Source organism: Cupressus sempervirens, chromosome 1 (assembly GCF_028749045.1).
Source record: "Cupressus sempervirens isolate cs-2001-9-10 chromosome 1, ASM2874904v1, whole genome shotgun sequence".
Classification (NCBI taxonomy): domain Eukaryota; kingdom Viridiplantae; phylum Streptophyta; class Pinopsida; order Cupressales; family Cupressaceae; genus Cupressus; species Cupressus sempervirens.
In genome coordinates this window covers 470,878,562-470,902,136 of record NC_143118.1, presented here as the reverse complement: position 1 = coordinate 470,902,136, position 23,575 = coordinate 470,878,562, and the positions used below count along the sequence as shown (strand labels likewise).

At 34.4% G+C, this 23,575-nt stretch overlaps 1 pseudogene across 1 annotated transcript; it reads right to left on the bottom strand.

The window, feature by feature from the left end:
- Window positions 1-465: 465 nt before the first annotated feature.
- Window positions 466-4,668, bottom strand: LOC149578334 (pentatricopeptide repeat-containing protein At3g12770 pseudogene; annotated as a pseudogene). The gene has a single exon (XR_016364283.1). The product of XR_016364283.1 is annotated as a pentatricopeptide repeat-containing protein At3g12770 pseudogene (transcript).
- Window positions 4,669-23,575: the final 18,907 nt, after the last annotated feature.

The following is a 23,575-nucleotide window of genomic DNA, read 5'->3' as shown; positions in this document are numbered from 1 at the left end:
ACTTCCAGGCTCAAACTCTGAACATTTCTTCATCCATTCTTCATATAAAAACATATTCTAACATAAAAACTTACCCTCGTGGTCAGATCTCTCAACCCAATACCTACTCCCTCTATTCATGCACCCTTCCAAACAACCTTTCTCCTAAATTTGGCGATCACCCCACAACTCTTTCTTGACTGCATTAGATAATGTTAGTATGCATTTTAATATACATTTTGAGGTCCATTCCACAACCCACAATGATTACATAAAGTGGAATGGATCCTCAATCCATTTATTCCTTCAAACTGACAATGCTGCTCCAAAAACAGTGTTACAGGACAGTCACTTAGATTCAATGAAAATTGATTGATAAGAACTTCAAACCAATGCCAAAGGTGCATGGAACAAACTATTATAGTATTCAGATCATAAACCAAACAGACTTGAATGACAAACAATGAAAAAAAAGTTGAGAGAAGCTTTCAAATTTTCAATTCAAGACACCATTCTTTATTCCCTCATAACAACAGTCTGTACAATTCTGATTTTTCCAGCAACAACCCATTCTTGGGCGTGGAGCATGGTTTATAAACCTCCTAATACCTTCCCAAACCCTATCCAACAACCCAATGATCATTAAACTAAATTAACCGTTCAAAACTCCTAGTTTGCCAACTAGTTGTTATTATTTGAATTCAAAATTCTAGTTTTCCCTCCAAACTAAATTTACCTATTTCCACCTATTGAAAAGGCATCAAAATGACTTAATCATGATTTTTATGATTGAAAACAATTATCTCAATACTCCTAGATCCTAAAAACCCATATTTGTATCATTTGGTCATTTTGACCATTATTACATTATTCTTGACAATTGGGTCCTTTGACACCAACTTTGAGCTTATTACATATTAATGCCTTTGATTATATCATTTTAGGTCCATATGACCTTTGAACACATACATCATGCCTTCTAGGCCCCTTGGACCTCCAGGGCTCATCAGTAGGTCTTGCACCAGGGTACAATCTAAAAAATATGGTGCAACTATACAATTTGATAGTGCATTTCGGTTGCAGTGCTAGGAGGACCTGGGAGGAGAATGTGTAGTTTAATATTCTCAAAAGGACTTCCCATAGTGGGGCGACGAGGTCGGGTACATGATTAGGGATCACTAGGGCTGTTCCACATTGTAAGATGCCACTTGCACTAGTCATTGCATAAAGAAACAACCAACCAAACAAAGTCCATAATGAAGGAGAAAGTGTGGGTATGAAAATTTTCCCATTAGAACCAAAAACGTTTTTGTTATGATAGCACTATTTTTTAACAAACCTGTGGTTTCGACATAGTTATTAGTTCGAGTCATTTATTTTTTAGAGAAAAATGATTGACCCAGGATAGCTTCAGACAAATAGAAAAAAGCTTCAAGATGAAATCAAAGTAACACCAAGATTCATGATACCCCATGAAGGCCAGAGAGACGCATAAACCTACAGGTTGCTATTCAAGTTGTTGCTTCTATTATTAGCAACATCACCAATCTCTGCAAGAACAGAATTGATTGCTGAAATCGTGAAAGTGATGTCCATCTCTCACAATCATTATTCCCTCTCGGTTTACCACATTAATTTAGTGGCAGTGTGGTGATGACCCCATTATTTAAGGTTTGTAGGAAGCCAAATAGGAGTCTTCAGGCTTGTGCTTATTGTACAACAGCAATAGCCATCAACTCACTTTGACTGCTAAGCATGTCTTTGTTCTCTTCCTTTCCACAATGTGGAGGACAAGCTATTCGGTTTTCCCTTACTTAAATCCATCCTCTATGTGAGAATTTCCATCGCAGCAATTATTTGATCAAACTGAGGATGTGATTTATCTCCAGCATAAAATGTATGAACCTTGCCATGCAAAACAATTATGCTGCATGCTGGTGTCTTCTTCAAACTTCTTTCTTTCATCATTCGTTGCACCTCAGTTACCTTCTCCCACAAGCCAACCTCAGCATACATATTTGACAGCAGGACATAATATCCAGGGTATGTGGGCTCTAAGATGAAAAGGTGTTTTGCAACACGTTCTCCAAGCTCAATGTACTTATGAATTCGACAGGCACCAAGCAAGGCACCCCATACATCAGCATCAGGTTTAACAGGCATAGCTTCAATGAATCTTTCTGCTTCATCTAGATGCCCTGCACGGCCAAGAAGATCAACCATGCAAGAATAGTGTTCCATGTTGGGTTCAATTTGATAGACTTGAGTCATGCAACCATAGTATTGCCAGCCCTCACTTAGAAGACCAGCATGACTACATGCAGACAAAATATGCACAAATGTGATGTTGTTTGGCTTCATTCCACTATCTTGCATTTGTGCAAAAAGCTCCAATGTGTGCCGACCAAGCCCATGTAGTCCATAGCCAGCGATCATAACATTCCATGAAACCAAATCTCTTTCAGGCATTTTATCGAAAAGTTGTCTTGCTACCTCTAAGTTGCCACATCTTGCATACATGTCTATGAGGGAGTTTGTCACAAACACATCCAGCTTAAATTTATTTTTTCTTATGTAGTCATGAATCCATTTGCCTTGTTCGAGAGCTCCCAAATGGGTACAAGCTGAGATCACGCTAGCAATGGCAATTGAGTCTGGTGTGACATTTTCTTGTAGCATTTGATGAAAATATTGTAAGGCCTTCCTAGCACATCCATTATGAGCATACCCAGCAATCATTGCAGTCCATGAGACCACATCTTTCCACCGCATTTTGTCAAACATTTGGCATGCGATTTCTAAGTTTCCACACTTTGCATACATATCTATCAGGGAATTCCCCACAAATGGATCCAAATCAAATCCATTCCTAAGTACAAAATCATGCACGCACTTACCTTGTTTGAGATCTCGCAATTCTGCACATGCAGGCAGAACATTCACCATTGTAACTGAGTCAGCCGCTACATCTTCCCATCGCATTTGATAAAAGAGTGCCAAGGCCTCTTTGGCGCGTCCATTTCGACTGTACCCAGCAATCATGGCATTCCAGGAGACTACATTTCTCAGTAGCCCTTCGTCAAACACTTGGCGTGCATCATCTATACTCGAAGCCTTCGAATACATGTCCACCAGGGAAGTTCTCACAAAAACATGGGATCCAAATCCGCTTCTAATTACCTGACAGTGAATCTTCCTTCCCACTTTCAAAGACGATAACCCTGCAGATGCCTTGAGCACAAAAGCGTAAGTATAGTTGTCTGCCCATATACCTGCATTTTGCATTTGAGAATACAATGACAAGGTTTCTTCATAGGGTCCATTCCATGCATACCCTCTTAGGATCGAATTCCAGAGAAAAGCATCTCGCTTCTGCATTTTGTCAAAGACTTGTCGACCATCTCCCATACTGCCATACTTACAATACATGTGCACTATCTTGGTACCTAAGGAGACATTTTGTCCAAGTCCACTGACATGAATAAGGGCATTTAGTTGGTTAAGTATTGTAATATTTGTGCACTCCTCTGCTAAAGAAGCGAATGTAGCAATTATATCCCCAGATATCAGGTTACTAAATGCAGTGACATTGTTGGTGGACTGAAAAACATGGTTTGAAGATTCGGGTTTTTGTTCCGAAACTGCATGAGAAACTGAAGAAAATTTGTCTGTAAAGTTTACGAGGGAACGAAATGGGCAGGGCAACGATAAAAACCTCGTGGGAACTTTTCTTGAAACGGCATTGCTAAAAATCATTTAGCATTACGATGCGGGACAATTTTCTGATCAATGTGTGCGTTTTCCTTTGCCCACCATGAAATGTGAACTGATGGATGACACGTTCTGATCGATCGAAACAACCATAGCTGCTATAATAAAATATTCTGCTTGCATTTGAGTTCAGCCATTTACTTCAAAAGCTCTCCACGACAGAGGATCTCAGACGCCATTGTTAAGTTTGTGATGTCTCCATTTAAGACCTCGGATCGGATCATGATTTCAAAACGTTTGATGTCTCCATTTAAGACCTTCAAATGGAACTGGAAATTATTATATGGAGGTGCAATATTAAATATTATCACGGCCCTTGGGAGTAAGCCGTGCGGCACTGGCTACTCTGGCTCAAAATACAAGCCAAAACAGGTTCCAGACTACGCCTATCTCCTAATGATGCCTTGCGGAAGCGATTTTTAAAATACATGAACTGATTAACTGTGTGATAAGGATACCATGAAACAAAATGCTCATTCAATGATGCAAGAACATAAATCAACAAGATATAAGTGGGACTGATATAAGTGGGGTTGATCGCCTAGATCTTCTTTACTATATGCACAACTCGGTTACAATATACAAAGACGGATCTTTGTATTCACAAATACAGATCACCCCAAGTTACAATACCAATTGACCACCAAGGTCTTGTTACAAAGATCCCAAGCTCGAACTCAAGTCAAGAAGGCCTGACTAACACTGTCTCTCACTTAGCCGTCTCTTCTACTTCATCTGCTGCCTCGCAACTCTTCTCGCTGCTTCTGCTTTGTATGACTTCGCTTATACTTGCTTGCTCGCCACTGCTTGCTTCCTTGCTGCCTCTGCAAATGGAGCGCTTAGCCTCCTTATAAAGGAAGCACCTCAAGCGAAGCTCTAGTCGTTGTGCAAAATAGGTCCTGACCTATTTTACCCTTGTGCAATGGTCACTTGGGTTGGCCACATTCCAATGTGGTAATGCATAGGCATAACTTAGTCCAGTGTAACATAAGTCAACTGTCCGGTGCACCGCCCGATGTAAGACTTTATCCCCTGCACTCATCTACCAAGGCAAGGTCGGCTAGCCTAGCCGACCAAAGGTTCAAAACTGGGTCTAATCTAAGGGTTCGTTTGGTTCGTGGAATTTAAAAAACTCAGATTTCTACAAACCTTGGTTTACCCAAATCAAAGTTTTGCATATCTTCATTCTGATTTTGGAGATTTTACTGAAACTGTTTGTTTTACCCGGAAGATGCGTGTGAAGACACATTTTTATGTGTAAGCTTGGAGTTGAAGGAAAATTTCAAAAAGTAGTCCAATCTATTGTTTTTACACTCCTTAAAAAACAAAACCAGGTTTTGATTTTCAATTCCAACTTTTTTTAGGAAGTTGGAAAATCTGGTTTTGAGGCAAAATTGGAAGTCCAGTATGCTAATTCCGTTTTGCAAATTTTGACACAACGCACAAATTTTCAAATCCAGATTTTGAAAAAGCCAATTCCTGTCATCTTCCAAGAACCAAACGGACCCTAACAATTGCATGATTTGACTGTCCAACCAAGGTCGCCTAGCTGCTCTCTCTTAGTGTTGTCGAAATCATCTCTTTGTCTTGTTAAAACTATCCAGATTGCCTTGTTAATCCTTAGAATGACACCTTAACATCGTGCCTTAGTCCAGCGCATTACAAATATTGTGTTGGGAAAACTAGTTGTTAAACAAGTGCCACATAGTGGCTAGTACTTGTCGTTTAAGTTTAGTAATTAATGATAATTATATAGTAATCAAAATAATATAATAATATGATATGATATACAATTCAATAGTGAGAAAATATAATATGAAATATCACAATATTTTTTTGTACAACCAATAGTAATAATTAGAATATGAATAAAATCTTCAAAATTATAAAAATATCTTTAATTATAAATATTAAAAAATCATAAGAAGAATTTCATTATAATAAAAATAGAAAATAGAATGAGAAAAATAATCACTCTTTTTATTGTTTTAATATAGTTATAATCAAAATAAAAATATGAACAAAAGTAAAATTCCACAATTTTGCTAAAAAAATACTGCTCTGCTCTGATAAAATGGCGAAAAAAGTGAAATCATATCCCAAATTTAGTGGCCCCTTCTCGAAATTTGTTGCATTCATGCAAAAAATGACTCCCCAACCTCCTCTAGCGACCAAAAATAAATTTGAAGCCCTTACGTAGGTAAATTCAAGGCAAGGAGATACTGGTAAAGCGAACAATCATAGTTTTGATTCATATGTTTGACAACACACCAGGCGAATCTTGAAAATTCGTGGCAATTATCCTCACAAAAAAGAAGATGGCTGGCAATCAGTGCGGAGAAGGAGAAATTGGCCCCAAAATTGGCAAAAACCAAATGTCACGAAAGAAAAAATGTCAAAACAAAAGTCATTCGATTGTCAAACTAAATTTGCGACAAATTTTGAGCCTGACCCTAGCTCCAAACTGAAGGAGAACTTCAATCAGAAGGAGCACCTTAAAAAGCCTCGATGGATTTCAGAAGTGAATGTGATCCCACTTGGAAAGCAACCGGAAAAATCTTCCATAAACTCAATGGTTCCATCGAAGCAAATCCATGAGAGTAACTGGTGAATTAATCACACTGAGAGAGGAAAATTGGTTTACATACCTCTGCATTGAAAGACAGAACAACTAGCACACAAGGAAAGAACCACAGCTGGCTCTAAATAAATCCTTACCAGTCAGTATTCATCAAGCGAAGAAATAATTATAAGCAACTCTTATAATGAAAGAAGATGGAAGGATTGTGAGGATAAGGGCATCTATATGTATTGGAATGGTCCACCAAGGAGGAGATCCAAGCTGGTAAGCATCATTTCCACGATTTGGGGTGACAAGGTAAGTACCCTTAACTCGTTTTCAGGTAAATTTTGGTTCATTTTATGTAAAAATATTCAGGAGAAGGAGGAAATTTTAAAATCAGATCCATTATATTATAAAGGACGTCACATTAAAGTTTTAAAATGGCAACCTAACTTCAACAAAACTCATATTGAAAATATGGTAATGATCAAATGGATGGAATGTAAAGAAATCCCATCAGAATTAATGGAAGAATCCACCATTAAAAAAATTGGCAACTCTCTGAAAAATGTAATAGGTTTCGAAGACAACCTAAATAAAGCCAACAGGATTAGGGTTTTGGTTAAATCAGATCAAAATCAACCTGTAAATAGGAAGATAATTACAAATAGATCTATATACAAGTTAACTTTTGAAGAATACTAAGGAGAAATTCATAAAACATTAGATGCCAACTTTGCTAAATCCCAAATTATCAATAACATCAAAAATCATTTAAAAACTAAAAGAAACATAGGCAAGACATCAGGGAGAGCAGAAATGGCTATCACTAAAACTCCATTCCTTCAAGAAACAAAAATTTATGAAAAAAGATCCTCAAATAGCAGAATTGCACCAAAAACTAGTAAAGAAGATGTGGATAAATCAAAGAAAAAAGAAGGGGAAGAGAAGATCAGTTATCAACATTCACTAAATAAATTCTAGAAATGCAAGGATTGCCAGAAAGAAAAAGAGGCCATTGAAGAAATGGAATTGAATATTGTTAGATTAAACCAGCTTCACCATGAAACCCTGCTGATTCAAAATGATTTAATAGATCAGAGTCTATTAGCAGAAGAGTTGCATAAGGAGCATAAAGGGAAAGTAGTTCAAGTTACGAAATCAGGAGACATACCAGAAATGAGTGCAAAGCAGTTTAAGGACAAGAAGGCAGAGGGAGAATTGATACACTTTGGATGAATTGAACTTGGATCAAAGGAACAAAGGTCTGAAAATAGAGTAGAGCAAGCTCTAGAAACATTGCAAAATACGGCAAATCCAAAAGATGATACTGAACAAGGAGTCATCCTTCCACTAGCAGACTCAACCTAGTGGAGCAATATAACTATCAAAAAGAAAGGAAAGAAGAAAAATTACAAGTTTTGGCAAACTCCCAGTAATGGGAAAGATATGTTTGCATTAGATAAAGAGGATAATGGATTAGTATCAAGAGTAACTCCACATTCTGTAGATATAGAATCCATTTGGGGTTATGAAGAACTAAACATCCATACAAATAAAGAATGTCAAAAAGAGAATGATGTAATAAAGCCCACCTAGATAGTATCAAAGGAAAATCAACAAATTAGTAATTTGTTAATCAAAGAAATAATCTTAGAGGAACTTCAGGAGGGGGAGATCTCCTCTATAGTAGAGAAGGTATTAGAAGAGCAAAACCTTGATAATATAGGCATTGCTATGAATCAGGAAGGATTGAAAACTCCAATTTGTGGAAAATCTAAGCAAAAACGTGGAAAGAAATCACTTAAAGAACTTAGAGAGGCAGTAGGGCAAGTTAAGGATTAGGTAAAAATCTCTGATATACTGAACAACAGGAAGGAGAAGTTCCTTCCCAAGGAGCAATGAAGATAACAACTTGGAATGCTAGGGGTCTTAATGCCCCTACCAAAAAATGCTTGCTAAAGTGTAACCTCACCCAATTCGACACAGATATCTTATTATTACAAGAAACTAAACTTAGCCAAGAGGAAGTATTAAAATTAAATCGAGAATTGGAAAAATGGAAATCAGAATTTCAGCAGTCTTAGGGAGCTTCAAAAGGATTAGGAATAATTTGGAACCCCTAGCAAATCAATATTGAAATGATCTCCTCTCAAGTTAATTAGATGGGAATAAGAGTCGTCAGCACAAAATCAAACTTGCAAATAGTAATAATTAATGTGTATGGACCGACAGCTGCAGATGACAAGATGGAAGTATGGAATGAGATCACTTCATTTCTTAATTCAATGCCTCAGGAAATAGCCATCTTAGGTGGAGACTTTAATGCGGTCTTAAGCACGAAGGAAAAACAAGGTGGGAATAGTCAAATTAATAGAGCTATGGAAGGATTTAAAAATAGGATTTAGAGGGACTCTCTTAGATATCAAGACTAAGAATGGAATCTACACCTGGAATAATCGAAGGAAAGGATTCTGCTACATTGCTGAAAGGCTAGATAGATTTCTTCTAAAAGGTGAATTAAGTATGGATAATCTGATCGTTGCGAAAATATTACCTATGGCATGATCTGACCATTTCTCAATGAAAATGGAGATCAAAGAACAGAGTAAACCTAGTAGAAATCCTTTCAAATGTGAGAAAATGTGGTTTATGGATAAAGGTTTTATGGATCAGATTAACAATTGGTGGCAGGAGGATCAGTTTGAAGGATAAAAAATGTTTTGCCTAGTCTCCAAACTAAAAAAATTTAAAAACAAGATTTTAAATTGCAACAAGATACATTTAAAAAACATTTTTAAAGAAAAGTTAGACATTGAAGATAAAATAAGTAAATTAAACAAGGAGATTATAATGAAAGGAATGAATAATGAATCTTACCAACTAGAGAAAGAATATCTCTCGAAACATGAAGAAATTCTAGCAAAAGAAGAAATGTTCTAGAGGCAAAAATCCAGAGAAAAATGGCTCCTAGAAGGAGATCGCAACACAAAAAAATTTCATAATAGTACCATTCACAATAGAAATTATATTAATATTACCAAAATTAGAAACCCAGAGAGGGAGCAAACGGAAAATCCGATCAAAATTGCTTAAACTTTTATAGAACACTTTTATGACACGTTTAATAACTTTGGCCCATCAAATAAATTTTCCCAAGATGAAATGTTGAAACACATTCCCAAGTTGATCACTAAGGAGGATAATAAATTCCTTGGCGAACCTTTTACTCTTATCGAGGTTAAAACTACCCTCTTCAATATGAACTTGGATAAATCCTCGGATCCAGATGGCTTCCAAGCATTCTTCTTTCAAAAATGTTGGGATATAATAGGTGTGGATTTGTGGAAAGCCTTAGAAGCAACTCATAATAGTGGATCCATATTAACTGAAATTAATCATACATTCTTAACCCTATCCCTAAAAAGCATGAAAGCACAACACCTGGAGATTTTAGGCCTATTGCATTATGTAATACTATATATAAAGTATTCTCTAAAATTATAGCCAATAGACTCAAAAACTTTCTGCCTAAACTCATCTTAGAAGAACAAACAGGATTTGTCAGTGGCAAATCTATTCTAGATGGTATCTCAATTATACAAGAAACTATCCATTTAGTATTAAAAAATAAAGAAGCTATTATGTTACTGAAACTTGATATACAAAAGGCATATGACAAGGTAGATTGGAGATTTCTTTGTAAAACCTTAGAGGCATTTGGCTTCTCCAAATTATGGATTAACATTATTTTCCAATGTATTTCAACCCCCAAAGTCTCGATTCTTATCAACGACACCCTGAAAGGCTTCTTTAATATCTCAAGGGGTATCAGACAAGGAGACCTTATATCCCCTTTCCTGTTTATTATTAGGGAAAAAGCATTTGGGAGGGCAATTAAAGCAGCGCAAGAAGAGAACAAAATTATTGGGATGAAAGTCACAAACAGAGTTGAAAATACCACCCACCAACAATTTTTTGAGGACACAATTCTATTTGGAATGAGTACGATGGAAGAGGCTAACCATATGCAATATATTTTAAACACATACAAAGGCATCTGAGCAAATGATCAATGTCGAGAAATTAGAAATTTTCTTTCTAAATATTGATAATGAAGTTGAAGATCAAATCTGTCAAAAAATAGGATTTAGAAAAGGCAAATTTCCATTCAGATATTTAGGGATTCACCTTGATAAGAATAAGCAAACTAATCCTAGCTGGGAGCATATACTCAGGAAAATTGATTTTCAAACTGAATCATGGAAAGGAAGATGGTTAACAAAGGTGGGGAGAGCTACAAAGATTAAAGCAGTTCTGACAGCTATCCCTTCATACCAAATGTCTTGTTCTCACCTACCCAAACATGTCAATTCTAAATTGGAAAGCAAACTACGCAATTTCTTCTAGAAAGGAGTGGAGGATAAGAAAAAAATAACACTAATTAGCTGGAACAAAATCTGCAAACCAAAAGAATATGATGGATTAGGTATTAAGAATCTAGAATGGTAGAATGAAGTTTTAGGAGCCAAACAAGTTTGGAGACTTTATCAAGAAAGAGATAGGAAATGGGCAAAAATATTATACAATAAATATCTAAATCCACTAGATAAAACTTCATTATTTAGAATTAATTCTCCACCCAAAGGATCAACAGGTTGGAACTTTCTTTTGAATAATTGAAGCCTGATTTCCAAATACCTCACATGGGATATAGGGAATGGAGATGAAGCATTATTCTGGGAAGATTCTTAGAATGGGAACCCTCCTTTGATTAATTCATCCTAAAACAATATCACATCTTAAAATAGTATGGAGTACACAAGTGAAAGATTATATAGAGGAAATTGAATCAGATATAGGTAAGGTATGGACATGGAAATCACTCTCTAAATGTGATATCAATCAGGAGGAAAAGGATAAAATGGAATCATTATTAAAATCCCAGACTATCACAATTAAAGGTAGGGAGGATAAGCTAATCTAGGTAGCATCAAAGGATGGAATCTATAAAGTCAGAGAAGGATATAGGATGATCACAAACTCACAGCAATGGGAAGTTAGCTCCCTACCTTTGAAACTATGTTGGGATCTAGCAGGTCTTCCTAAAGCAGGAATGTTCCTCTGGATCGCCATGCACAAGAAAATTCTAACAGAAGATAGGATTCAAAAAATGGGATTTGAAGGGCCATCTAGGTGTACCCTTTGTAAAGAAGAGGAAGAAAATGCAGAACACCTCTTATTCTCATGCAAATTTTCGCAGAATCTATGGCAAACTTTGGAACATATCCCCGGCTATAGCTCTTTGAGAAATTTGGAAAGAACGTAATCGCTAAATCTTCTTAGATCAATACTCTTTGGAACAAGCCCTATTTTTGAAAATAGTAGTAGCAATCTCGGAAGTAATGAATAGTGATCTCAGAAAGAGACCTAGAGAAGAGGGATCTTTCTCTGATTGGGATGCTGAAATTAAAAAATGATGGCCATTATTAATCAATCCCCCCCTTTACTATAAAAAGAAGAATGACCTTGCTAGACTATCTTGCAAATGGGAGCCTCCCCCACCTGGTTGGAAGAAATTGAATTTTGATGGCGCTTCTAGAGGAAATACCAGTAAAGCAGGAATTGGATTTATCATAAGGGATGATTTAGGTGAATGGATCGTTAAAAGATCAAAGTCATTAGACATGGCATCTAATAATATAGCTGAACTCGAAGCCATAGAAGAAGGTATTAACCTATATATTAAACTTAATATTAAAAAAATTATTATAGAAGGGGACTCACAAATTATTATTAATGCTCTCCAGAAAGGAGTTACCCCAAATTGGGTATTAAATTCCAAATTAAAAGCCATTATTAAATCTTTGTCGGCATTTGAAGAAACGAGATTTAAACACATTTTTAGAGAAGGCAACAAGGAGGGCAATACATTAGCCAATCTTGGCACTAATGGTTTTAATACTTTAACATAGAATCATTAATATTAACCCTTAGCAAAGCCAAAATAATCATTTTCTTTCTAACTCTGACGCAATATAGTGATCTCACATGTTTTGGCCAGAGTACCATCTTGTGGGTAATCTTTCACTTAAGCTAGGATATCCTTTCGATATGATGATTTTGTGAGGAGCAACATTAATCATTCGTATGCCTTCTTCATTATTAGGCATCTAGAATTTTTGACCTCACCTATTTATCAATAATTCTGGGGCTATTTTGCAACACTCTTAGGCCCGCATTAGGTTTTAGCAGTAAAATAGGTAGTGGTAAAGTCTGGGTGCTATGGATTCTAACATTTGTCTATTTCATGCATACAAAAATCGCACCATGGCCTTTTGTGGGCTGATTACACAAGAGTGATGGAATAGAATTTTGAGGCCCATAGATGATATGAGTCGTATAGCTATCAGTCGGGCTTTAGGAGGAGTTTTCAAATATGATTACTCATGGAGGTCTAATAGTGATATAGTAGGGCTCTGGGTGGGATGCTTGGTTCGGGCAAGGGTTGAAAAATGGGACATTATTAGGATTACCTACAATATTTTCAACCCTTGTTGGTTAGTGGGGCTAGAGCTAGTAGTCGCAAACATTGATGCTTGACTTCACATTCCTCTCCTAGAGGCATATATGGAATTTGAAGTTAACAGCCCATAAATGGGAAGGAGCTTGAGATGCCCTTGCATGGTAATTAGGAATAATATCCAATTTTTTAACGAGTGGCCACGAATGGAGTTGAGTATCAATTTTCTACTAAGATGGAGGGGAATCATCGAAGGTCTAGGAAGGGTCTAGTTAACCAATTACTTGAGGGCGTTTGATGCCAATATCCACCCAGATGTGGACTTCAACAACATGGAGGGTGTGGAATTTTTTCTTCCAAATTATGACAAAACAAGCAGAGGTAGGTCAACCTATGAATTCCCTCCAGGATCCAAGGCAACCACTCTGCACGAAGCTTCGAAAATCATAATGGTTTTAAAAAATGAATGACTAAAATAGCTCTTGGGTCATTTTGTATAAGAATTCGACCCAAAATTTTGGCATGTAAAGTTCTATTTTTAGCAAGAACGCCTTTGTATATAAGTACTATAATTAGGATGTAGCAGTTAACAAGACTTCTTTTGATTTAGTGTCCTTTTGAATATAAATTTGGATATGGATGTTAGTGTAAACTTAAATATATATGAATGAAAATCATTTTTAGCTATTGCTCAGCCCTTTTTCTGGTAATGGTTTTGGTTCGTACATTTTGGTACTTTTGATCATGTTCCAGTATTAATTTTGGTATAGACCCACCACCTTTTCAGGGCTTTATGCTAATCTGTATTAAAACTAAAACTTAATGTTTATCAGTGTTGACAATGGGAGAATTGGCACATCTCTGTAGATGCTTGTGATTTGCTCTCGGTTTTCTCCCCCTAGGTTATAGATAATTGTTTTAACTTTGACATCTTATCTTTGATTAAACCACCTCTTATATTGCACATGAAAATTAATAATGTTTAGATATAAGAACTTCGATCCCCACATGCACTATAATCAAAACTTCACAAATGTAAATATAATTGGGTTAATTGTAAATCAATATAATTGAGCTAATGGTAGATCAATTAATAATTATAACAGATTTAATCCATCTTATTATCTTCATAATGATTTCATTTATTATTTTGAGATGACTCCCCTTGGTTTCCTTTTGATGAGATTTTTTATTTTTGGTTTATCCTTAACCCTTAACATTTGTTGATGGTGGTGAATTTAGATCAGATGTAGATAATCTTTTCGCCAATTTGGAACCTCATTAGAAAGACAATTAAACTGTTGTAAACTTCAGATTGATGTAATTACTAGGGTATGCCCCTTTTATGAATGTATAATATAGGATTGCGGTCCTAGGCAAGGCAGGAGGTTTTCTTTCCCCGTTCTTTCCTACTTGTGCCAGTCAGAACGAGGGAACTATATGTAAATTTTGTTTTCAATCTAATAAAATTAATCATGGCTTCAGCCATTTACTAAGCAAAAAATAAAAAAATGAATATATTACACATGCATTGTAAATTAATTTAGTTTTTGTTTTAAATAAGTCATTTTTTCATGAAATATTTTTAAAAAATTAATTTTTGCAAAAAAAATTAGCAAAAAAAGTATATCAAAGTAAAGAACAATCAATTGAAGTTAATATTAAAAAAAAAATATTGGTACACATTATTTTTCATAATTAAAAATATTTTTTAAATATGTAAATAACATCATGCTCGTGAAAAAAGGCAAAAAAATTGGAGTATGGAGAAAGCTCCAAAAAAAAGGGGTCCTATAACACATTTTTTTTTCAACCAATGAGCTTTCAAATAAATGACACTTTTATTAGAAAAAACAAAAATAAAAATATAAACTTTATGAAAACTATTATTAGTTTTCAAACTTAAAAAATAAAGTGACTTGATTGGTGAGAATTAATTGACTAGTTGGTGCAACTGAATGCAATAGTATTGCCTACGGCAAGTACAATAATATATATTTTTGGCTTATAATAATAATTTACTTAAGAATCTAGTGTGTAAAATATGCTCTTTATCTTTTGTTGGAGTGTTCTATTTAACTATTACAACTCAAATAACATATCACAATACTTATAATAATAATATATGACACATTTTTTAGCCATATATATATATATATATATATATATATTGTTTTTCATTTTTTAGGTTTTGTTAGTTTTGACTTCCTTACTTTATCTATTTCTTTCTGTTTATTGATATTACTATATATGTAATCTTATTTTCTAACATTTCATTTATTTCTTATACTCTCATTTTTACTTCCTGTGTTCTTTCTTTTCTATTTTGTAATTCAGGTTTGTTCCTTGTGGATCCTTGTTTAGCCATCGTCTCTATTATTTAATGTTTTTTACCTAGGTGTGTATGCAATCTCTCTTCCCTTGGTCCCTTTATCTTTTGGTCAGTCAACATCTACAACTCACTTTGTTTTGTGCCTCTTGCTCTCGTTCATCCCAATGATGGATCATTTGAAATGTTGATGGTAAAAATCTTTACACAATTGAATCTAGAAACAAATCAATGAAGCTCAAATAACATTTACCAAATATCATTTATTAAGGATATGTATATGTATTTATACTTTCTTATATCTTTTAACATTTATGGTTGTTTTTGTGCTTGAATCCAACAAAAGCTATTCAAATTGTAGAAAATGATATGGGGCATAACTAGAATGATATATACCATACCCCAATGACATGGCATGATAAGAAAGGTCATATGTTACATGATGGGCTGTGGATAGAGGAAATCAGAAGCCTCAATGGTGTATGTTAGACGATCATCCATAATTGCACCATAGACTATGTAGTTAAGAAGATTCTAATTGATGGGAAATGCATCAGAAAGAAAATTTAAAAACTAGTTGAAATAGCCATGACATGTTGGCAAGCAATTAGTTTTGTACTTTTGATGATATGTCAAGGGAAACATGAGGTGGCTCATTGAACACGAACTAGGTGTGTAGTTTCTACGATTTCATTGCAGACAATCAGGAATGTGATGTTGAAAGAGATTAATTATTTTCTATCATGTTATATGTTGTGTTTCCCAATTTTTTTCAAGCTCCCTTTGTTTCAAGGGGGATTAAGTGACACAACAACAACATGTATTGGTGGATAGCAAAAGCTAGCAGGCCAATAGGGGACACAAGATAACCAAGTAACGCATATGCACTCAATAATGATTTTAAGTTTGCCACAGTTTTTAAACTATGAATCAAGAGGATGATAAAAAAATGGTTGTCAAGTTGTATTTCTACGGTTTCAAACTCTAAAGCTTCTTACAACCAAGTTTTTAGTTCCCCATAAGCTTTCATCCAACTTTTCTTTGTGAACGAATGTTTCTAAAAAGTGTATACTTTTCTATTGTTGTGTTTGCCTATGGCCCATGTACCATGTCATTGCTTTGTTTCAATATAGATGGGTCTTTTTTTTACTTTATTTTTGTAAGCTTTTTAATTTTCATAGCTATATTGAGACTGAAAGTCCTACAGATTCAACATTTCTCTGTGAAAGAATGTTTCATTAAACATGTATTATTTTCTGATGTTGTGTTTTCCTATTGCTCATGTACCATACCATGTTTTCAAAAGAACATATAGCTCCCCTTTTGAGAGAAATGATTCTTAGTTGTTGAGCTTTATTTCTAGGGTTTCAAACTCTAAAGATTCATCTATTTTTAATAGGGTTTGGAGCTCCAACAAAATTCTCTATGAATTAATGTTTTGTTACTAGCGCATTATATTTTTTTGGGTTTTACCCATGTACCATGTCAGTTTTTGTGCCAGGATAGATTAATCTTTTTGAGACTAGGGGTTTCGTTGTGTATCACTAGGGATTTAAACTCTCATGATTTCCTCAATCCATGGTGGGTGTTTTATCCATGGTTTGAAGCTCTAACATTTTGTTGTCAACGAATGATTCATAAACATCACATTCTAGTTTGGTGTCGTGTTTTTCTTCATGCTTCTATTTTGGTTTTTGTCACTACTAGATGCCTTTTTAAAATCACATTGTGTTGTAGATTACAATGTTTATTTATCTATAGCCATGTCATTGTCTAGCATGAATTGTCAAAAGAATACTATTTTCAAGATGCAAATGATGTAGCTACATGTCTGATAATCAATACTTCCATCCACATTGAATTTTATTTCTTACCATGAATTATGTCATTGAAATTAAAAAGTACTCTGGAATTGTGGTGTCCCCATTTCTGGGAAATTTATAAGTTTTTCCCTAAAATATTAGTTCCAACTTAGTTTCATGAGAGCATTATATCATAAAAGTAAATTGGTTTTAGGATACTATGGAGTTGATACAAGGTCTCATTTTCTTTTGGGGATTTTCCTCTGTTGTACCTACCAATGGGTAAGAATGTTGTCATTCATATACTTTTGATTGAGTATGGTTTATTAACAATATAAACAATTAGTTTATATTATATTTTATATATATATATATATATATATATATATATATATATATATATATATATATATATATATATATATATATATATATATATATATATATATATATATATATATATATATATATATATATATATATATATATATATATATATATATATAAACTGTACTCTATTATCAATTTTATTTTTTACAAATTTGTTCTTTATAGTATTTCATCATAATATTGAACAACTTAACACATTCAAATGATAGACTTCAACAAAAATAGAGCATAAGGGTTTCTTAGTTGTCAAGCTCTATTTTTAGGAATTCAAACTTAAACTTTCTTAAAACCAAGGTATCACCTTTTTATAGGGTGTGAAGCTCCAACAGTTCTGTATGAATGAATGTTTCATTAACAACACATTATTTTTTGTGGAGTTTTACCCATGTACCATGTCATTTTTACATCAGGATATATGGATATTTTTTGAGAATAGGTATAGAAGGCTAAAAGGACCATCTCTTTCACACATGTAGTGGACAAGTTGTAACAGTAGGCTCTTGTAATGCAGGGGGCTTCTTGATGCTTGAAATGACAAATTTGTGAGAAGAGGTTGCCTCTTCTTCTTTGGTCTAAACATGAGCTAGCTTGAGCCTCATTTCATCTACTTTTCATACAACAACTTGCCTTGCAAGTTTCTCCTCAAAATGTCTCTATTGTTTCTTCCCTTATTCTTCTTCTTGGCAGATAGACCTGATATGCCATCTCTTCCTCTTGTTGGTCTATTTGTTGCTTCCTCTCAATCTCATTGAGCCACCTATCCCCTACTAGTAACTGCTCAATTTTTTCATGAAACTTCAAGTTAGTCTTCCTTTGGAATTCAAACATCATAACTTCAAGCCTTTTTATATGGGGATGTTGGGACTGGTGGAGTGGGTGAAGGAGGATGGAAAGGATTTTGAGAATATTGGCTATAACTATTGTGTTGTAGAGATTAGTGTTGATAATATTAGGGCTGGAGAATAACTTGTTCTTTATATGGGGAGGGAATAGTAGTCATTTCTATGAACTATGTCCATGAATAGAACTTCATAAAATATCAGAAAACTTGTGAGGAAGGGAAACTACTTTAATAAGCTACTTAATGCCTTTGTTTAATTTCTTTTGTTGTTAGTGCTTGTACATAGTTGGGTAGATTTTTCAATTTTCCAAAAAGTTTGTGTGCACATTCTCTTCCATTTGTGGCTAATAGAAGCTTTTTCCTTTTTTTCAAGTTTCCATATTTTGTGAAGTTACAGTAGGATAACACATCCCCATAGTGGTAAACCTACACATTACACACATTTTTCTATTTCGTAGGGCACACTTTTCTTCCATTGCAAAATGATGAAATGAGCTTAACATGGAAGGTTTTTCTATTTTGAAAGGGTTGGAAAGCATATTTCTTGTGACATGTTAAATCACTGCATCTTCAAAGAGTCTACAACCTTAGGAAAAAAGAAAAATCTCATGACAGCTCAAGGAGCGAACCACTATGCACGTCACTTCTTGGAAAGCTGAAGCATCAACCCTACTATGTACAAGTATCTACAACAAAAGAAATTTTAAAAAAAAGTGATTAACTGGATTTTTAAAGTAATTGGCCTTCCCTACAAGGTTTTTATTCCTTTCATGTGTTTGGGAAGCTAAATATATTGTCAAGTATGAAAGATATATTGTTGCATTTCAAAAAACCTTCCTAGTGCTGAGAGAAATTAATCTCTCCATAATTAAGGCACCTTGAATTTGAGAAAGACACACTTTCTCCTCCATGCTAAACTCAACCTCATACTTTGAAACAAGTATGACCAAGGGAAACTCATTCTTTTTTTGTAGAACTAGATGCCTTATGGGGAATCCTCTTGATGGTACTAGGTCAAAGTAATCAACATTGACCTCTCTAGTGTATTGTGCAATGATGGTGTCATGTTGATCTCCACATCTTTTGTGTGACTCTCATGAACTGCCTCCTTTGGAGCTACTAGTATGATGTGGATACCTATATGTTGTTGTTGCAAATCTTTATCTTTTAATGGAGGAACACATTTCTTGTTGTCAATGGATAAGCAAAACTTTTCCCATTGATCCCAAAAATTATCTTCATTGTTTTCTTGCTCTCTTGGAGTAGTATGAATAGGTTGATAGTAAACCTCGTGCATATCGCCATTATCTTCCTCAAACATTGATCTATCCTTGGGGCCTTCTTTCTTATCCTCAATATCATGGAGGACTTCATATTCTTCCAGTTCTCCGTCTATCTCATGCTTCCTCTTAATCTCATCAAGCTACCTCTCTTGTACTAGCAACTACTCACTTTTTTCATGAAGCCTCATGTACATTTGTGTACCCCTTTTATACAGCTTCAAGTTGATCTAGCTCTAAAATCCCAACATCATATCTTCAAGCCTTTTATATAGGGTTATTGGGACTTGTGAAGTAAGGGAAGGAGGATTGTAAGGGTTTTAAGCATATTGACTATAGCCATTTTGAGGATGAGATTGGTATTGATAGTTTGAGGGATTAGGAATAACACTTTCATTATATGGGGGGGGGGGGGTGGAGGACTATGAAATTGGTCCATGATTTGAACTTCATAAAAGCTATAAATTCACATAAAATGTTGAAAATCGCACAAGGCCAAGAATAGTATTTACATACCAACTCTTGGTCTTCTTGAAGATAGTAGATATTTGAGCTTAGAGTCACCATGGAGTTTTATGAAATGCATTAGAAGGATGATGATAGTAAGAAAAGACTCAAATTCTCAATGAATAAATATATAAATGGCTATCAGTGGACTCATGTAGCTAAATTTATGTCCCACCACACACGCCAAAAACTCTTGCCACAAATGTTTTCACCCATGCATGATGTGTTATCCCCTAAAGACCTTATGTAACATGGAAACAACCTCCAATTGTGGGACATGCACTTTGACGTCGAGTCTCCAAAGAAGGCTGACTTCCTTACAATCATGACCAAAAAGCTTGTAGGAAGGACAACTACTTTGACAAGCTAGTTTGTGGCTCTATTTAGTTTCTTTTGCTATAAATTCATATACATAGTAAAGTACATTTTTCATATTTACAAGAAGTGCATGTACACATTTTTTCCCTCCCAGAGTTGCCTAGATCTTTTGCCTATTTACTCAGGTTGTAGATTTTGTGAAATTAAAGTGGGCCAATGTCATAATCACGTAAAATGTCATATTAATAGGGTTTTGCTATTTCACAGGACACACTTTTCTGACCTTGCAAAATAGTGAAATGGGCTTAACATGGAAGGTTTTTCTAATTTGCAAGGGATGAAAAGTGTACCTTCTAAAATAGAAAAACTAAACTAACGTGATGGTTAACCGTTGTTTGAATGTCTTAAATCACTCTCATTTCATATAATCTACGAGCTCAATAAAAAGGAAAAATATCCTGACAACTGTGAGAGGGAAATAAAGTGCATGTGCACTTCTTGGAAAGCTTAAAAATCTACCCTACCATGTACACAAATCTAGAATGAAATAAATTATACAAAGCTATTAAATAGTTTGTTAAGCTAGTTGGCATTCCTTACAAGTTTTTAGTTCATTTCATGCCTGTGGAAAGAAAAACAAATCAGAAAGTATGAAAGATATAGTGTTGCATCTTGTAAAACCTTCCCAATATTTTTAAAAAGGAAACTCTCCAACACTAGGACACCCTTATTTTGAGCCAGACATGCTTCTTCCTCTTTGATAAACTCACCCTAATACATTAAAACAAGCAATGATCAAGGGCAAGTTGTTATTTTTTCGTAGGGCTAGATGCCTTATGGGGCATCCCCTTGATAGTACAAGGTCTAAGGAATCAACCTTGACCTCACTAGTGTTCTATGCAATGATGTTATCCTATTGGTTTGAAAGTGTCTCCTCCTTTTCTTATGAAGATATGATCTCCACATATTCTTTGTGGTGCTCGTGAACCAATTCCTTTAGAGTTGTTGGTATGGCACCACTCTCCGCATGGTGTTATTGCAACTCATCATCTTTTGATGAAGAAAGAGATTTCTTGGTGTGCATGGATAAGCAAAAAAATTTCAGCTCATCCCAAAAATTATCATCATCATATCCTTCTTTCTCTTTTGTAGTAATATGCATAGTGTCATGCCAAAAAATTGAGGCAAAAACACAACATTTTTTTTAAAAGGTAATAACAACTATGTTGACACATAATAGCATTGAATACATTGCAGAAGGATGAAGACATGATAAAATTAGTTTCATGTTGCAAGGTTTAGGTAGCATTTGGATTTTGATAATATTTCAAAAGGATGCAACATCTGAATCCAACAAATTGTATTGGTTCAAAACCTATGAATTAAGTGCTATAGGAAAACTCAGTTTGGGTTGATTAAGGTTGGTCGATCAAATCATAATTAAAGTATGCCATCATTTTTGAGAAGTATTAATGATTTTTAAAGTTTCTAAGTTGAATTCAAGTTAGATAGGTTTAGTTTAGGTTAGGTTTGATTCACAAGTTTTACATTTATGATATGAAGATGGGATAACACCACAACATTGGTACATTAGGGTTTCAATCCCAATTAACGAGTAACCCAACCCTACTTAGTTAAATTTTATTTCACAAAATTGGATATGATCAATAATGTAAGTTCCATTAGGTTGATATGAAACCTTATGTTTATTTCAATATGCTAGTTCAAACCCTTAGGTGAACTAGTTTTGCGTCTTTAAGAAATTGACCTATCACTTTAATACTTGATCTTGATTATTATCATAACCTATAAAAAAATTTAAAACTTAAATATTCATCATTAAATCATTTATGAAATACATTTCATCTTTAAAACATAATCATATACCACTATCAAGTTATCTACATAAGACTTCTTCAATAACCCTTCAAACCTATAACTTAGCAATTTTAGTTTAACTAAACACATAATTAATTACATCAAATTATTAAAAAAAATTATTAAAATATTTTTCTTAATAAAATAATATAATTTCACAACATATTCTAACATTATTCAAACTTATAACCCCATTTCATTTACATTCTCTAACACCATTCAACTTTAAACCCCTTCTATAAGACTAATACCCATCAATAATCACTAACTTAATAATTTTAAGTGTAGTGCAATAGAAAAGAAAATTATAATCTAAAACTAAATTAAATATGCCATATTCTATTCACAACATTTAACTATTAAATTATATCAATAGATACTAATACTAGCCTAATTATCTCTTAAGCTTTCTTACCTACTAACCTTTTAACAACTTACCTTTATTACTCCTAATCTAATTCTAATTAACAAAATACTAAAACTGATTAAAAATTCATAATCTATATTACTAATTATCCATTATATCTTTATTATCTACTAATTAGCCATACTTCACTACTAATCATCACCTAACACCCTATACCTACCATACATATCTACCCTACCCTATTCGCAATGCCCAACACATGTGGGTGCTTCCCTATGCTATGGATGCTGTCTAAGGGATTTACATGTCCCTGTAAATGGAATTGTACTATGTTCCCAAAACTGAAGGCCAATTTGCAAGGGAAGGTAAGGGTGGATGGAAGGTAAAGTTTAGATGTAAATTTTACTTGATTTGCAATCTTTTTAATTATTTTTTGTTGAGTTTTTCTAATGTGGTTTTTTGAAGGGGTTGAGGGTGATGGATGCTGTGGGGCCCACTTATTCCTTCCCTCTTCATTTATTAAAGTTATAATTGTCTTTGATGCCATAAAGATATTTATCTTAGCGTATTGAAGTAAAAGAGGTATATATGCAGGTGGGTAATACCCCATATAAAATTTACTATATAAAGTGGAAATTGATATGGGAGGCATTTAATTTCCTCCCTTACAATTTACAAGATCCTTAGTGTGCACATTTTTATTATTTTCAAATGTATTTTTGGTGAAAAGTTGAAAATGCATACTTGGTTTTTTGTTTTAATCTTTCCTTTTCCCATGGTAACATTCTTAAGTATGAACTTGTTTTGCTCAATTTTTTCTCTTTTGGTATTTTGAATAAGATATGTAGGAATGGCCCCTATGGGCTAGGCCTAGTCCTAAAATCCTTCCTAGACCTACAACTTATTCTGACCTCATCTACGATAACCCAAGGAAGTGTTGACACTAGCCATCTTGATGGTGGAGTGCCAGTGGATTCAATGGTGGCATCAAGTGTGGGTAAGACGAGTCATACCATGGCTCTTGGAT